This window comes from Oncorhynchus clarkii, chromosome 23 (genome assembly GCF_045791955.1).
Source record: "Oncorhynchus clarkii lewisi isolate Uvic-CL-2024 chromosome 23, UVic_Ocla_1.0, whole genome shotgun sequence".
NCBI lineage: Eukaryota > Metazoa > Chordata > Actinopteri > Salmoniformes > Salmonidae > Oncorhynchus > Oncorhynchus clarkii.
The window spans coordinates 12544118-12561362 of NC_092169.1; positions in this window are offsets into that span (position 1 = coordinate 12544118).

Genomic DNA, 17245 nt, shown 5'->3' on the forward strand with positions numbered 1-17245 from the left:
GGAAGAGGGCAAAAGAGGGGATTTGGGGGGGACAAGGGGGCTCTGCCTCCCGTTCACATTTTACCCCTGTCCCCTCCCTCACTTCCACAGCTGGGTGCTGAGGGTCTGGCACGAGGGGGTTCCCACCCAACCCCCTACAGGAGTACCTGGTTGGACAAAGCTGGGTGGCGCTGACACACTACCACTCATGGCGATGCCCGACATCTGCTGGGTCATCAGAGAGAGAGATGGTAGGAGGTGTGTGAGTGTGTGAGAGAGAGAGGGGGGGCAGAGAAAACAGAAAGGTTAGAGGGTTGTACAAACCCAGTTAAAGAACTCTAGAATGACAGCAACAACCTGCTTAACACAGCATACATGATTCCCTTACTGCATATATAAGGACCAGAGAGTAGACCCTCAATCTCTCTTTCCATTTCCTTTATTTCACTCGCATTCATTCTCCCTTCCCTATCTCTCCTCTGCTCTCCTCCCCCCTCTCCTCTCTTGCCTCCTGTCCACTTCCAAACCATTATAAATGCACCTTCATGCCCGGGGTTTCCATTAGCGCTTTTGTCCGCTATTTTCTTTTGGTGGGAAAAGCCGAAGTAAAAAAAAATGCCATTGTGAAATAATGCTTTCTAGCCTATTCATTGATGGAAATACCAGTCGACGGAAACACATTTGACTGGTCATGCTTATCGGTCTATTAGGTTGATTAGCATAATTTGGTGGAACTACATTGGCACATGTGTACAGTATAGTTGTTGTGTATCTTATTTATCACATGCACACAGCATACAGATACAGAGCCTTTGAGTGGAACACCTATCAGGCTCACGCAAAAGCTGCCCCTGCTGCAGACAACTGGAAACGGAAAAATACGAGTTGAAATCATGACGTCAGTGATCTTTAAGTGATTTTTCCGTCTGAGATTTTTTTTTCTCTCCCAATTCCCAGTTGTTTTGAACGTGGCATCAAACGCGAACAGAAGGCGGGCATCATCAGCGGATCACACACCCCTTTGCAATGTGCTGGAGACAGTATGCCTTTTTGTAAACATATACTTACTAATTGTTTGAAACTGGAACGTTTTAATAAATATTAGGAGTCATATATTACCTTGCTTCAAAGTAGCCTATTAGATCTACATTTCTAACAGATATTTTCATCTACAGTACCAGTCAAACGTTTGGACACATCTAGTCATTCAAGGGTTTTTCTTTATTTTGACTTCATAATAATGAAGACATCAAAACTATGAATTAACAAATATGTAATCATGTAGAAACCAAGAAAGTGTAAAACAAATCAAAATATATTGTAGATTTTTCAAGGTAGCCACCCTTTGCCTTGATGACAGCTTTGCACACTTTTGGCATTCTCGCATCCAGCTTCACTTGGAATGCTTTTCCAACAGTCTTGCAGGAGTTCCCACATATGCTGAGCACCTGTTGGCTGCTTTTCCTTCACTCCCGGTCCAACTCATCCCAAACCATCTCAATTGGGGTAAGGTCGGGTGATTGTGGAGGCCAGGTCATCTGATGCAGCACTCCATCAATCTCCATGGTCAAATAGCCTGGAGGTGTGCTTTGGGTCATTGTCCCGTTGAAAAACATTTATTTTATTTATTTCACCTTTATTTAACCAGGTAGGCTAGTTAATGATATTAATGATAGTCCCCTAAGCGCAAACCAGATGGGATGGCATATCGCTGCAGAATGCTGTGGTAGCCATGCTGGGTAAGTGTGCCTTGAATTCTAAATAAATCACAGACAGTGCCACCAGCAAAGCACCCCCACACCATCTCCTCCACAGTGGGAACCACAAATGCCGAGATCATCCATTCACCAACTCTGCGTGTCACAAAATCACGGCGTTTGGAACAAAAATAAAACATTTCGACTCATCAGACCAAAGGACAGATTTCCACCAGCCTAATGTCCATTGTTCGTGTTTCTCTGCCCAAGCAAGTCTCTTCTTATTTTTTGGTATCGTTTGGTAGTGGTTTCTTTGCAGCAATTCAACCAGGAAGGCCAAATTCATGCAGTCTCCTCTGAACAGTTTATGTTGAGATGTGTCTGTTACTTGAACTCTGTGAAGCATTTATTTGGGATGCAATCTGAGGTGCAGTTAACACTAATGAACTTATCCTCTACAGCAGAGGTAACTATGGGTCTGTCTTTCCTGTAGCGGTGCTCATGAGAGCCAGTTTCATCACAGCGCTGGATGGTTTCTGCGACTGCACTGGAAGAAACCTTCAAAGTTCTTGAAATCTTCCGGATTGACTGACCTTCACGTCTTAAAGTAATGGTGGACTGTGATTTCTCTTCGCTTATTTGAGCTGTTATTGCCAAAATATGGACATGGGTATTTTGCCAAATAGGCCTATCTTCTGTATACCACCCCTACCAGGTCACAACATAACTGATTGGCTCAAATACATTAAGAAGGAAAGAAATTCCACAAATGAACTTTTAACAAGGCACACCTGTTAATTGAAATGCATTCCAGTTGACTACCTCATGAAGCTGGTTGAGAGAATGCCAAGAGTGTGCAAAGCTGTCATCAAGGCAAAAGGTGGCTACTTTGAAGAACCTCAACTATAAAATATGTTTTGATTTGGTTAAAACACTTTTTTGGGGTACTACATGATTCCATATATGTTCTCCATAGTTTTGATGTCTTCACTTGTATTCTACAATGTAGAAAATAGTAAAAAAAAATAGAAAAACCCTGGAATGAGGAGGTGTGTCCTAACTTGACTGGTACTGTATGTCACATGAAACCGCTGGCATGTGCAGTGTCCTTTTGACAATGGTGTTTTCCCGCTAATTGCATTATGGAATGAACATTCACGCGTAGCCTACCGCATTGTGCACATTGCTGCGCTTATAACGTGAAGAAATAGTTGACATTTTAAGCTAAGCATTCTGGTCTTTTGCATCAGACTCATAGCTTTTTATCATTTTTATTTTATTTTATGCAGCCCAGGCCTACTGGTTGTATGAATTTGGGCTCTATCGTCCCACAGCTGTCCCAGAGTCTGTTTGGAATAAGCCATTTCTTTCTTGACAAGCTGATGAATAGAACAGGTAGCCTAAACTTTTCTACTATAGTAGATTTATGTAGGCTAGTGATTTAGCTGTTCGTCTTGTTGGCTGAGGAAAAGTGAATGTGGACAGTTCATGTTCAAAGTGCACATCAGAATTCAATAAGAAGGACATGGTGGCATCCTCCACTTGCATGTCCTGTTCATATTAATGACCATTTTCTAAATGTGATGTCTGTCATTCTGCGCACTCTGGGTGGACACCCTAATTAGGTAACTCCCCAATGCATATGAGTCTGGTAAATAAAAATTATGCCGGTCCAATGTCTGGTGCCACATCTTCCTAACGAAACCCTGCTTCATGCCCCTGCAGCAGCAGAACTATCAGGCTTGTGTGAGACGTGCGCGTGCGTGTGTGTGTGTGTGTGTGTGTGTGTGTGTGTGTGTGTGTGTGTGTGTGTGTGTAGCACAGACGAGCCTTATGACTCCAGAGCACTTTGGGCTTTAACCCATCAAAGGTTAAAGCCCAACAGCTTGCCCTGAACCCATTACAGTACACACACGACCAATCATATCACGTACTTGACAAAGGCAGAGTGTCTGTGTGTGTGTGTGTGTGTCGGTGTTTGGTGTGTGTGTGTGTATATGTGTGTGTTGTCAGTGGGAGCACAGTGATTTATCATCTCTCATTAATCTCCTGCAGGAACACAACGCCTCTTGGAAAGCCATTCTGGTGTGTCTGTCTTTGGCATTAAAATGTGTGTAATTGTTCCACTGAAAAATACCACTCTACCCCAGGGTTAGGTTTTCAGAAGACAACAGTGGATTTCCTCTGTCATTTTACCTGGGCTTTGTTCCTTTCACATTTCTTTTGATTCCGACAAACACCCTGGTCCCTGCCGGTTGCAAACATACCCATAAAATGATTCTGCCACAACAATACTTGAAAATACAGAGGATCAACAACATTGCATTCATTCCACGTCACTGGCTTGTATGACAAAGTGAAAAGAATGAAGCCTGTGCTAAAATGGCCACTCTAAACCATCCATTCTGTTTGCAACAAGGACGTTAAGTGAGGGCACGTTCGTAAATTCAGAGGACTCTCAGCAGCTCAGCAGCACAGTTGCAGTCACCAACGCTCTGGATAACATGAAAACAGCCTAACCAGCTATGCTCGGTCAAGTAAAATGGTCAGGGTGAGGTCTTCTCTCATTTTTATCTGGAAGTAGCTAGCAAGCTTGCTAACTTTAGCCAGTTACCTTGGGTGCTTGACTGCCGTTGAGGTCAGAACGCTCGGATCAACCCTACTCCTTGGCTAGAGCGTCCAGTGTGCGCTCTGAATGCTCCAAGTGTGAAACACTCTGAATTTACGAACAGACAATCTGACAGCACTCTGAATTTACAAATGCCCAGAGCGCAATCTGAGTGCTCTCTGGCACTCCAGAGTGAATTTGAGAACACGACAAAGAAATGCATTTTTTGGCCTACATTTAAAAAAGGTTTGGGTCAAATCCAATAGAACACGAAACAGAATGAAACCCTCTGTACTTTCAAGTATTGTGGTGGCAGCATCATGTTATGCTCGTCAATGGCAGGGATGGGGGAGTTTGTCCAGACCAAAATAAAACGTGAAAGGAGCAAAGGCCAGGTAAGAGAGGAAAACCCGCTTCAACCTAACCCCGGGTCAAAATAAATACAGTGTGACAATTACACAATGTTCATTTCAAAGACACGCCACAATAGCTTTCCAAGAGGTGCTGAGTGTTCCTGAATGGGCCAGTCTCAGTCCTGACTTAAATTTGCTTGAAATTCTGAGACAATATTCCCAACCAAATTCTTGAGCAATCTCGACCAAAAAATTGATAAACACTGAGTGTACAAAGTATTAGGAACACCTGCTCTTTCCATAACAGACTGAGCAGGTGAATCCAGGTGAAAGTTTTGATCCCTTAATTGATGTCACTTCTTAAATCCAATGTTAAATCCACTTCAGTCAGTGTAGATGAAGGGGAGGAGACAGGTTAAATAATTATTTTTAAGCCCTGAGACAATTGGAGACATATATTCTGTATGTGTGTATGTGTGCCAAGAAGAGGTGTTGTCACCTTAAGTGAGATGGATGATATTAATTAGACTGGCGCAAGAGAGAGAGATGAAGAGAGGATGAGCATGAGAAGACACACACCCTTTATAAAAAAAACAACAACTTTTAAACAGAAACATACCTTTGCAATTCCAACACCCATTAAGTCTAATGGATGGGGAGGGCAAATATGAAAAGGAGCATGTCTGTAGGCAGGGAGGGCCAAGGTAGAGGCTGCCGAGAGGAAGAGAGGGGAGAGGACAGGTGAAATGAGAGGAGGGAAAGAGAGGAGAGAGAAAGCAGAAAAACGGAGTGAGCTGATGAATAAGATAAGGTGAGACAGGATGGAAGTTGTGTGTGATTGCCGAGCTTCACACACACACACACACACACACACACACACACACACACACACACACACACACACACACACGCGCCACAGGAAGGGCTTTGTGTGTTGTGGCATTTGGCTGCTTAGCAGGCAGTGCTGGTCTCCCATCTCTCTGCAGCCCCTTTGACTGGAGAACACAGAGGGAATGAACAGAGCGAAGTAGACGAGCAGTGACTCCTACTCACACACCTGTACACATGCCCTTGTACAAACACACAGACTGAGACAGACAGCTGATGCAGACACAAGCAGGTGATTAAGCACATGATGTGTAATTGGAGCAGGGACTTAAACATCCATGAGCATGACCCTCTACTGTCTGTGCACACACACACACACACACACACACACACACACACACACACACACACACACACACACACACACACACACACACACACACACACACACACAAGTAAGGTGCATTTGCACTGTATTAAGGCAGAGACCGATTGAGGTGACTAGCAGGCGGCTCTGGAGTGTTGAAATATGAATCAATTTTCTATAAATACCCAGGCATTTGCATGTGGCCCAATGAGGAGCGTTTTTACTAATGTTGGAGCTGTGTGTCTGCCTGACTACCTTCTGGATCATTAGCGAAGTGGGAGTAGGAAGGGTGGGGGGTGTCTGGTCAATGTGGAGGGAATAAATAGGTAAAAGAGGAAGAAAAAGCAGGGACTGTCCTTCTAGTGGGCACAGTCAGGTACACAACAACACACACACAGATCTGTGCATAGCTGGGCTCCCACTCTAGCACACGGTGTTCCAGTATCCATATTATATTCCCCTCTGTTGAATCCCCACAAAGCTGTGAATTAGAAGTGGCATTTCCATCCAACAGCCATTTCCCACTGTGTCAGTATTCATACACTTCTACACTCAGACCCACAAACACTAGCAGCGTGTGTTCCAGCCAGCCTGAATCTGGCAGAATGCATACACACTCAGGCATGTAGGCACACACAATCCCCCTCTGATACACCATCTGCAGTCAACAATCCTACTGAGCAATGTGTCCGACAGACAGAAGGTTTTGTGTGTGTGTGTGTGTGTGTGTGTGTGTGTGTGTGTGTGTGTGTGTGTGTGTGTGCGTGCGTGCGTGCGTGTGTGTGATAATGCCTATGCATATATGGAGGGGTGGGGGTGTTCTTTTACTGGCCAGGGAAGAAAGAGAGAAAAAAAGAGAGAACAGATTGAAAGACTAATACCCGAAGTGGGAGAACCCCCTCTCTATTTCTCTCCATCTCCATCAATATTTCTCTTCCCACTCCATCTCTCAGCCTCTTTTTTTCCAGAATATTCAGAGAGAAAAAAGGCATGCTTGGTTGAAAAGCTGGGGATAACACAAATCCCAGATCATGAAGAGCTCTAATCGTATTTTTATAATTGACATATTCAGAGATAGCAGAGCATACCCGAAATCCTGTTGTATAGTTGAGGGAAAGCTGCTCAGTGGTGTCTTATGTGTGTGTGTGAGTGTGTGTGAGTGTGTGTGAGTTTGTGTGTGTGTGTGTGTGTGTGTGTGTGTGTGTGCACAGCCACAGCTCAAAACAGTAGCACAAAATAATAATGGGCAGCCAGTAGGAAAGTGATGTGTGTATTCATGTGTATTCTTTCTTTGTGTGTCCGAATTCATCCCACATGCAAGCAGTGCAAATGTATTGAGTGTGTCCTAGATGCACGGTATGAAGGCAGGGAGGGGGAGACAGGGATGGGAAACGAAGGGGAGGGGGGAAGCAGGGAGCCCTGAAGGAGGAGGGAGGGAGGGAGGGAGGGCAGATGGTGGAGAGGATGGAGGGTAGTGGGGATGAGTGAGGGAGGGAGGGAGGGAGGGAGGGAGGGAGGGAGGGAGGGAGGGAGGGAGGGAGAGCAGATGGTAGAGAGAATGGAGGGTAGTGGGGATGAGTGAGGGAGGGAGGGAGGGAGGGAGGGAGGGAGGGAGGGAGGGAGGGAGGGAGGGAGGGAGGGAGGGAGGGCAGATGGTGGAGAGGATGGAGGGTAGTGGGGATGAGTGAGGGATGGAGGGAGGAGAGGGGTTTTAAGTATGAAGGGAGAGGCTGAGAGAGAGAAAGCAGGGGGTTGGTACCAGGCTAGCAGTGGTAGTTGGAGGTACGTGTAGCGGGTTGCCAGGGCTCCCAGGTGGCATGCGTGTGCTGCGAGCCATGCAACGAAAGAGGGGATATCCATGTTCTGTGTGTCAGCAGGGGAGGGGCCAAGAGAATAGGGGAGTGGGATGGGGACGAAGGTAAGGGTGGGGAAATAACTGTGGCACCTCTCAAACACACCTCATTGACAAATGTTTAATTTAAACAACTGTTTTCCCCCTCTCGCTTTTTTCCACATCTGTTCTCGGACTGGTGAGACAGCTGAGAATGCCAGCTCGTCTCTTCCAGTCTCTGTACGACGTTGAGACTATACTCTCTCTCTCTGTTCCTGCACTCCATCCCAATCTCCCTCTTCTCCATCCCTCTCCGTTCCCCTCTCATCCTCTTCTCTCTCCTCCCCCGTGGTAATGTACAGACATTATTGAGGTGTGTCCTTTCTTCTGACAGGCCTGTAACCGACAGTGTTAGCTATGGCTGGGGAGCTGGTGAGCTGGAACACACTGCCTTTGTTTACACTGTGAAATGTTAACGATGCACTCCAACCTCGCTCCAGCTCTCTGAGGACATGGACTGGGAGACTGCACACTGTGTGTGTGTGTGTGTGTGTGTGTGTGTGTGTGTGTGTGTGTGTGTGTGTGTGAGGGGTGTTTGAACTAGGGTCAGTGTGTGTGTGTATGAATGAATACAGAGGTGTGTGTGTGTGTTCTTACTGCAGAGGAAAACAAAGCCCAGTGCTGCAGTCTTCACCGAACACAGCAACCGTGTCCATAGGGGAGATGGCATAGGCAGACAACACTGGGAGGTTGATGGGGAGAGAGGTGAGAAAGAAGATTGTGAGACATGGGATTGTGGAGTAGGGGTCTCAAACTAATTCCATGGTGGGCCCAGTGCCTTCTTGTTTTTGCTTTCTCCTTTCAATTTGTGTCCAATTAAGACCTAAACAACTAGTTGAGGAGAGTTCCTTACCGATCAGTGACCTCAACTCATCAATGAAGTACAAGGGAGGAGTGAAATCCTGCAGACGCTCGGCCTTCCACGGGAAGAGTTTGACACATGCTCTGGAGGGAGAGGTGGTACCTGAGTGTTGTCGGAGGACGGCAGAGTGTTGGACACCATTGGACCAAAGATGTCCTCATCGCTGATGGGTGCAGCAGCCGAACTGGTTGCAGCTCTGCCTGCAGGTGCATCTGAGAAAGATTAAACATTGACCTGTAGGAAGTATTGATTGTGTGTAAAATCCTATCTCTGTGTGTGTGTGACTCCTGGTTATCCATGATGTGTGCTGCCTACACCCCTTCCCTCCTCAAGATGTAGGAGGATGTTTTCAGAGATGGGGTTCAGAACCTCAATGTGCAACGAAAAAGCGCAGTCATCTCTCTCGACAATGCCACCTCAAAACAGTCAACTAAGATAAATAATAACTATCATACCATTTTACCATTCCGTTCTGTTGGATATGCATTTTAATCAAATGAATCCTCAGTGATTTCACTTCCCGAAGTGCAAATGGATTTGAATTTGTGGATACATTATTAATCAGAATTCCAAAGACAAGTCATGAGGAGGATATACAGTATATGTATGTGATGTGGATTATGTAGGGATGTGCATCTCTCCGTTCATGAACGACTCGATATGCATCTAGATGCATGGGCTCCGATGAGACACAGGAATGAGACCTTTGTCACGCCCTGACCATAGTTTACTTTGTATTTTCTATGTTTTGGTTGGTCAGGGTGTGATCTGAGTGGGCATTCTATGTTACATGTCTAGTTTGTCCAGTTCTATGTTCGGCCTGATATGGTTCTCAATCAGAGGCAGGTGTTCGTCATTGTCTCTGATTGGGAACCATATTTAGGTAGCCTGGGTTTCACTGTGTGTTTGTGGGTGATTGTTCCTGTCTATGTGTTTTTTCACCAGATAGGCTGTTTAGGTTTTCGTTACGTTTTGTTTTGTAGTATTGTATTGGAGATTCGTGTTTCGTATTATTAATAAACATGGATCGTAAACCACACGCTGCATTTTGGTCCGACTCTCCTTCGCATCAAGAAAACCGTTACAGAATCACCCACCACCAACGGACCAAGCAGCGTGTCAACAGGCAGGAGCAGCGCGAGGAGAAGCGCAATAAGGATTTCTGGACATGGGAGGAAATCCTCGATGGGAGAGGACCCTGGGCTAAACCAGGGGAGTGTAGCCGCACTAATGTGCAGCAGGAGAAGAGGCAACAGGAGCAGCCCAAAGAGGAGGTATGGACATGGGAGGACGAATTAGAAGGAAGAGGACCCTGGGCTCAGCCAGGAGAATATCGCCGCCCCAAAGAAGAACTGGAGGCGGCGAAAGCTGAGAGGCGCAGATATGAGGAGGCAGCACGACGTAGCGGATGGAAGCCTGAGAGGCAGCCCCAAAAATTTCTTGGGGGGGGGCTAACAGGGAGTATGGCTATGCCAGGTAGGAGACCTGAGCAGACTCCCTGTGCTTACCGGGGGGCTAGAGAGACCGGACAGGCACCGTGTTATGCAGCGGTGCGCACGGTGTCTCCAGTGCGGGTGCATAGCCCGGTGCGGTATATTCCAGCTCCGCGTGTCTGCCGGGCTAGATTGAGCGTCGAGCCTAATGCCATGAAGCCGGCTCTACGCAGCTGGTCCCCAGTGCGTCTCCTTGGGCCGGCTTACATGGCACCAGCCTTGCGCTCGGTGTCTCCGGTTCGCCTGCATAGCCCAGTGCGGGCTATTCCACCTCGCCGCACTGGCAGGGCGACCGTGAGCATTCAACCAGGTAAGGTTGGGCAGGCTCGGTGCTCAAGAGCTCCAGTGCGCCTGCACGGTCCGGTTTTTCCAGTACCACCTCCACACCCCAGCCCTCCGGTAGCAGCTCCCCGCACCAGGCTTCCTGTGCGTGTCCTCGGCCCAGTACCACCAGTGCCAGCACCACGCATCAGGCCTACAGTGCGCCTCGCCTGTTTAGCGCTGTTAGAGCCTTCCTTCTCTACAGCGCTGCCGGAGTCTCCCGCCTGTTCAGAACTGCCAGTTAACATAGAGCTGCCAGTTAGCATAGAGCTGCCAGTTAGCATAGAGCTGCCAGTTAGCATAGAGCTGCCAGTTAGCATAGAGCTGCCAGTTAGCAAGGAGCTGCCAGTCTGCAAGGAGCTGCCAGTCTGCAAGGAGCTGCCAGTCTGCATGGAGCTGCCAGTCTGCATAGAGCTGCCAGTCTGCATGGAGCTGCCAGTCTGCAAGGAGCCGCCAGAGCTGCCTGTCTGCAGGATGCCGCCAAAGCTGCCAGTCTGCAAGGAGCCGCCAGAGCTGCCAGTCTGCAAGGAGCCGCCAGAGCTGCCAGTTAGCATGGAGCAGCCAGGGCCGCCAGTCAGCATGGAGCAGCCAGGGCCGCCAGTCAGCATGGAGCAGCCAGGGCCGCCAGTCAGCATGGAGCAGCCAGGGCCGCCAGTCAGCATGGAGCAGCCAGTCAGCATGGAGCAGCCAGTCAGCATGGAGCAGCCAGAGCAGCCAGTCAGCATGGAGCAGCCAGAGCTGCCAGTCAGCATGGAGCTGCCAGTTAGCATAGAGCTGCCAGTTAGCATAGAGCTGCCAGTTAGCAAGGAGCTGCCAGTCTGCAAGGAGCTGCCAGTCTGCAAGGAGCTGCCAGTCTGCATGGAGCTGCCAGTCTGCATAGAGCTGCCAGTCTGCATGGAGCTGCCAGTCTGCAAGGAGCAGCCAGGGCCGCCAGTCAGCATGGAGCAGCCAGGGCCGCCAGTCAGCATGGAGCAGCCAGTCAGCATGGAGCAGCCAGTCAGCATGGAGCAGCCAGAGCAGCCAGTCAGCATGGAGCAGCCAGAGCTGCCAGTCAGCATGGAGCAGCCAGTCAGCATGGAGCAGCCAGAGCTGCCAGTCAGCATGGAGCAGCCAGTCAGCATGGAGCAGCCAGAGCTACCAGTCATCATGGAGCAGCCAGTCAGCATGGAGCAGCCAGAGCTGCCAGTCGACCAGACTCTTCCAGATCTGCCAGTCGTCCAGACTCTTCCAGATCTGCCAGTCGTCCAGACTCTTCCAGATCTGCCAGTCGACCAGACTCTTCCAGATCTGCCAGTCGACCAGACTCTTCCAGATCTGCCAGTCGACCAGACTCTTCCAGATCTGCCAGTCGACCAGACTCTTCCAGATCTGCCAGTCGTCCAGACTCTTCCAGATCTGCCAGTCGTCCAGACTCTTCCAGATCTGCCAGTCGTCCAGACTCTTCCAGATCTGCCAGTCGTCCAGACTCTTCCAGATCTGCCAGTCGACCAGACTCTTCCAGATCTGCCAGTCGACCAGACTCTTCCAGATCTGCCAGTCGACCAGACTCTTCCAGATCTGCCAGTCGACCAGACTCTTCCAGATCTGCCAGTCGACCAGACTCTTCCAGATCTGCCAGTCGACCAGACTCTTCCAGATCTGCCAGTCGACCAGACTCTCTCAGATCTGCCAGTCGTCCAGACTCTCTCAGATCCGCCAGTCGACCAGATTCTCCCAGATCCGCCAGTCGACCAGATTCTCCCAGATCCGCCAGTCGACCAGATTCTCCCAGATCCGCCAGTCGACCAGATTCTCCCAGATCCGCCAGTCGACCAGATTCTCCCAGATCCGCCAGTCGACCAGATTCTCCCAGATCCGCCAGTCGACCAGATTCTCCCAGATCCGCCAGTCGACCAGATTCTCCCAGATCCGCCAGTCGACCAGATTCTCCCAGATCCGCCAGTCGACCAGATTCTCCCAGATCCGCCAGTCGACCAGATTCTCCCAGATCCGCCAGTCGACCAGATTCTCCCAGATCCGCCAGTCGACCAGATTCTCCCAGATCCGCCAGTCGACCAGATTCTCCCGAAACCGCCAGCCAGCCAGGTTCTGGTAGTTTCTACTACCTGCCTGGGCTTCCTCTCAGTGCTGAGCTTCTTCTCAGTGCTGAGCTTCCTCTCAGTGCTGAGCTACCCATCTGTCCCGAGTTACCTCTGTCCCGAGCTGTCCCTCTGTCCCATGTTATCATTGTGGTGGGTAACCTATTTAGGGACGTTTAGGAGGGGGATTAAAACTGTCATGGAGTGGGGTCCACGTCCAGCGCCAGAGCCGCCACCGCGGACAGATGCCCACCCAGACCCTCCCCTATAGGTTCAGGTTTTGCGGCCGGAGTCCGCACCTTGGGGGGGGGGGTACTGTCACGCCCTGACCATAGTTTACTTTGTATTTTCTATGTTTTGGTTGGTCAGGGTGTGATCTGAGTGGGCATTCTATGTTACATGTCTAGTTTGTCCAGTTCTATGTTCGGCCTGATATGGTTCTCAATCAGAGGCAGGTGTTCGTCATTGTCTCTGATTGGGAACCATATTTAGGTAGCCTGGGTTTCACTGTGTGTTTGTGGGTGATTGTTCCTGTCTATGTGTTTTTTCACCAGATAGGCTGTTTAGGTTTTCGTTACGTTTTGTTTTGTAGTATTGTATTGGAGATTCGTGTTTCGTATTATTAATAAACATGGATCGTAAACCACACGCTGCATTTTGGTCCGACTCTCCTTCGCATCAAGAAAACCGTTACAACCTTTAGGTTAGACATGAATCAGTGAGTTTAATTTTGATTCGGAAGACGAATTTATGTGATACACTAACATTTTTGCATGAATATTCATTTCCTATTTTAAATTCATGCCTGCTGGTGATAGGAGCTGGGCCTCTCTGAGCAGAGCCATTGGACAGACTGAGGATCTACCGCCCCACTATCACCTTTTATCTGAAATCACCCACTGATTAACTTGTTATATTTAGAAATCAGCATGTAATTTAGCCAATTAACATAATGCGGCTTTGGATTTGACTCCAGTCTCGAAATGTTGTTGTTTTAGACTGTTTGGAATGTTACAGATAGCTTCTCCTGCTCTGGCCAATAAATACGGAAATTATTGCTGTCCTTTATGAAATTAGGGTCCAAACCTGTTCATGTAAAAATGACCAAATGCACTAACTGTTTAAAGCAAAATGATGTCTTATGGAGTACCTGAACAGCCTAAATAAAATCGTAATGATTGAAAACCCCAATCAGCAGTTGCGTCCACTCCAGTAGGCTACACAACTCAGGTAAAACACAATTTTCTACAGTGCATTAGGAAACCCAGCAAATTACAATGGTTGTCACTCTACTGATAAAGCCTATGATTTGACATTGCGAAAGCCATTTAACATGCTGAAGGTGCCAGACGTACGAATAGCCTATTAGAATAACGGGCAGACCCACCTCTCATTGGCGCAGCTGTATCTCCCCCACTGTGCACACTTATCTGACAGTCATTCACAGCTACATGCATAAAAGTTCGATATGCTACCGGGGTGAAGGAGAGGACTCTTCAATTAAGTCACAACAGATAAGAGGTATTTTCAGAAGGAAAAAATATGAGTAAAAGAACAGTGAACCCGAGATTCATAACGTTCGATAAGGTTTTCTGACCTATGCATGCTTCATTTGGATCGGTTTGGGCTCCCACAGATCGAGGCACTCATCTTAAACATTTGAACCAGGGACCCCTACATACAATAACCCCATAATGTAAAAGTGGAATTCTGTTTTTTTCCCCGAAGATTTTACAAAATAATAAAAAATGAAAAGCTGAAATGTCTTGAGTCAATAAGTATTCAACCCCTTTGAATATGACAAGCCTACATATGTTCAGGAGTAAAAATGTGCTGAACAAATCACATAATAAGTTCCATGATTTTAAACAGCAATAATAGTGTTTAACATGATTTTTGAATGACTAACTTATCTCTGTACACCACACATACAATTATCTATAAGGTCCCTCAGTCAAGCAGTGCATTTCAAACTCAGATTTAACCACAAACACCAGGGAGGTTTTCCAGTGCCTCGCAATGAAGGGCACCTTTTGGTAGATGGGTAAACATTCAAAAAGCAGCCATTGAATATCCCTTTGAGCTTGGTGAAGTTATTAATTACACTTTGGATGGTGTATCAATACACCCAGTCACTACAAAAGATACAGGCATCCTTCCTAACTCAGTTGCCGGAGTGGAAGGAAGCCGCCCAGGGATTTCACCATGAGGCCAATGGTGACATTAAAACGGTTAGTGTTTAATGTCTGTGATAGGAGAAAACTGAGGATGGATCGACAATAACGTAGTTACTCCACAGTACTGACCTATTTGACAGAGGGAGAAGGAAGCCTGTACAAACACATTCCAAAACATCCATCCTGTTCGCAATAAGACGCTAAAATAATACAGCAACAAATGTGGCAAAGCAATTAGCTTTTTGTCCTGAATACAAAGTGTTATGTTTGGGGAGAATCCAATACAACAGATTACTGAGTACAACTCTCCATATTTTCAAGCATAGTGGTGGGTGCATCATGTTATGGGTATGCTTGTAATCGTTACGGACGGCAGTTTTTCAGGATAAAAAAAATAACGTAATGGTGCTAAGCACAGGCAAAATCCTTGTAGAAAACCTAGTTTAGTCTGCGTTCCACCAGACACTGGGAGATGAATTCACCTTTCAGTAGGACATTAACCTAAAACACAAGGCCAAATCTACACTGGATTTGCTTACCAAGAAGACAGTGAATGTTCCTGGCCGAGTTACAGTTTTGTCTTAAATCTACTGGAAAATCAACAACCAATTTGAAAAGAGTATGAACATGTTTTTAAAGAATAATGGGCAAATGTTGCACAATCCAGATGTGTAAAGCTCTTAAGAGACTTACCCAGAAAGACTCACAGCTGTAATCACTGCCAAAGGTACCTCCACAAAGTATTGACTCAGGGGTGTGAATACTTATTTATATGAGATATTATGTCTAAAAACATGTTTTTACTTTGTCTTTATGTGGTATTGTGCGTAGATGGTTGAGAAAATAAATATAGGCACTGTAACACTAATAGAACACCCATAATTGATCCCTTTTATGTGTGAACAAAATTTAGCCCCTTGAGAGAGACAGAACAAGGGAAATCATTTAGAGAGAGAGAGAGAAAAAGAAAGAGAGGGATGAGTCGTGAGTGCATGATGGGGAGTTTGACCAGAGAGAGGGAGAGGGCGATGAAATGAGAGACAGCGCCCCAGGCTTTTCAATTTCTCTTCTCCCCTTGACAATAGCCTCCCTTCGTTATTATGGTGAAAGGTTGGCCATCATCTCAGTCAGCCGGCTTCATCTGACCATCTATTATGGGATGGCCACTCTAGGAGCGAAGGCTGGGGGAGCCATGGAAACGTACAGGGCTCCATTAGGAAGACACATGGTTTCATTTGAGGGTCCTTTCAGACAGACCCAATCCTCCACCCCACTCCCTTGGCCACATCAGTTTAAACAACCTGACACCTCTCGCGCCTCTACACGCCTCTTACACTCTGTCATACTCCCCCCCCCCCCCCCCCCCGACACACACACAGCGAGACACGGAGAAAGAGAGAGACAGCGAGACTCGGGCTGTGTAATTGAATAACTGACCGTTATGGATGAAGACCGTCATGAAAATATAATAACTGTCAAAACCATTTATTAAGGCATACAGAAAAAAATAAATAAATGTGTAAATGTTTTTATTTACATGTAGATAAGCTTTACCTAATTGCGTGCATATTTACTAATGATTATAAGCAATTGTTTTGCTAACTTAGTTTGTCTATTTAACTTTCTACATCTCCTCTTTCCAACTGTGATTTGATGCTCCAGCAGCAAAACTACTAGATGCATGGGTGTGTAGAACTCTAGCTTATAGGCTATGGCACTTGATGCGCGTACTTTCTTTTATACAATGTGTGTTTTCATAGCTTGCTAGTAAATAAATAACAGTTTTCTTTAAAAAAAAAGGTTGGATGTGTCTGACTATACATTCATTATTTAACAGCAGTTGACCAATCGAGCACGGCCTAATTTGACAGGGAGTCTTCTCTTAATTTTCGACCAATCAACGGGTTCGGCCGGGGTTCGGCTGGGGTAGGCCGTCATTGAACATAAGAATTTGTCCCTAACTGACTTGCCTAGTTAAATAAAGGTTAAGTAAATACATACATTTCATCTACACTGATTGAAGTGGATTTAACAGGTAACATCAATAAAGCATCATAGCTTTCACCTGGATTCAGCTGGACAGTCGATATCATGGAAAGAGCAGGTGTCCTTAATGTTTTGTACACTCAGTGTAAATGTTCATTCAGTTTCCTAAAGTAGCCGTTCTGGACTCCTTCTCTTTAATAAGAATCAAACGCTGATTTCATCTTGTAAAAGGCTTATTTTCAGTAGCTTAGGCTAAATCACTTCTCTCATTACAGCGTCCTCTCTTTGAAGAATATATGCCAATGATGGTGTCAAATCTGATTCAAAAGTCGAACGAGCACTAGATGGAGCGCGCACGAAAGATGAAACATCATTACGGGAGCAAACAGAGTCAAGAGAGAAGACATATGGTCATGCGAGCAGAGGATGGGTCTCGCGAATCCCCAGGCCAGTCGAGAGCACAAATTAAACTTGAGCTTGCAAGTGTGACTGAGTGAGTAGAACATCATTGTCACAGATCAAAAATAAACATTTCTTAAACAGTACATATATAACTGTAAGCAACGAAACGTGATTCAAACATGTAAAACAAATATTTTAATGCA